At 39.5% G+C, this 332-nt stretch overlaps 1 non-coding gene across 1 annotated transcript; it reads left to right on the top strand.

Moving 5' to 3' along the window:
- Positions 1-173: 173 nt before the first annotated feature.
- Positions 174-277, top strand: LOC127745266 (small nucleolar RNA R71). Its single transcript, XR_008006463.1, has one exon. It is a non-coding gene; the product is annotated as a small nucleolar RNA R71 (small nucleolar RNA).
- Positions 278-332: the final 55 nt, after the last annotated feature.

The following is a 332-nucleotide window of genomic DNA, read 5'->3' as shown; positions in this document are numbered from 1 at the left end:
TCCTCTCAGAAGTGTACATGAATTGGTTGTTTGCAACCATGTCAATGAGTTCTTGAGCCTCTTCAGGCGTTTTCTTTAGGTAAATAGATCCACCTGCAGAATGGTCCAATGACATTTTCGAAAATTCAGACAGGCCATAATAGAATATATCTAATATGGTCCATTCAGAAAACATGTCAGATGGACATCTTTTGGTCAGCTGCTTGTATCTTTCCCAAGCTTCATAGAGGGATTCACCATCTTTTTGTTTGAAGGTTTGAACATCCATTCTCAGCTTGCTCAGCTTTTGAAGAGGAAAGAATTTATCCAAGAAGGCAGTGACCAGCTTATCT

Source organism: Arachis duranensis, chromosome 2 (assembly GCF_000817695.3).
Source record: "Arachis duranensis cultivar V14167 chromosome 2, aradu.V14167.gnm2.J7QH, whole genome shotgun sequence".
NCBI classification, from domain to species: domain Eukaryota; kingdom Viridiplantae; phylum Streptophyta; class Magnoliopsida; order Fabales; family Fabaceae; genus Arachis; species Arachis duranensis.
The sequence above is the reverse complement of the archived record's forward strand: the minus strand, read 5'-3'. Positions and strand labels throughout refer to the sequence as shown.